This window comes from Diachasma alloeum, unplaced genomic scaffold (genome assembly GCF_001412515.2).
Source record: "Diachasma alloeum isolate Michigan unplaced genomic scaffold, Dall2.0 Dall_scaffold_01509, whole genome shotgun sequence".
Taxonomy (NCBI): domain Eukaryota; kingdom Metazoa; phylum Arthropoda; class Insecta; order Hymenoptera; family Braconidae; genus Diachasma; species Diachasma alloeum.
In genome coordinates, this window is record NW_021681606.1 from 6895 (window position 1) to 7816 (window position 922).

A 922-nucleotide genomic window follows, 5' to 3' on the forward strand; every position below is an offset into this window, starting at 1 on the left:
GTTTTGTATTTACTTGATTTCAGACAGAAAGAGAGATGTGTTGCATATCCGTGTTGAATTAGTTTGTGTTGAAAAAGCATGTGTTGAGTTGCCTTATGTTGAAAATACATGTGTTGAAATGGCATATGTTGAGTTTGTGTGTTGAGTTTGTTTGTTATTAAGACGTGTAACCGGTGCCGCGGCCTAGTGTCTCCATCTAGTCAGTGTGACAGATGGATACATTAGGGTACTGCACAATCGGCTGGCTGTGCGACTGGGTTTTCACATGGTTTCCCGTGCAGTCCTAGCTCGAATGGGGCACAGCTAAGAGTAAGACGGCCATGATACCGCAGATAACAATGAGAGGAAAAGTAAAGGAGGGGAGGCAGGCTAGAGGAGGGGTTTCAAATCGAGATCTACTTCGATAAAACCAATGAAATAGAAAAATAAAAAATTAAAAAATACATTGCTAGGTATAAAATCTCCAGCCACGTTTGTTTTTTTGTTCCATTTTTTTCTTCAAAAATTTTAGATAAATAGTAAGTTTCTTTGTAAATAAAAATATTTGAGGGAAAAAATTGTAATGAAATGAAAAAAAAAGAAATGAAAAAAAATTAAGCAACTAATAATTTTCGTATCGAACGAACCCCATTATGATCTCTCTATATTTTCCGACAAAGAGAAGAACCAAATGAATTTACGAATTTGCGTTTGTAGGATATTGCAGATAGTTTGAGCTATTCGAAACCATACTCAATCGAAAGAACGAAAATGTCCGTCAAAAATACGTATTAAAAGCTCAAAAATGTTTTCTACTTTTTTTCGTTTCCGATTCAATGAAATTTGTCTGAAGATTTTATATGATTTCGGTTCCATTCGTATACAATATTCCATAACTGATTACCACTTTACCCAGGTGAAACCCAATCAAATTCCCCAATAA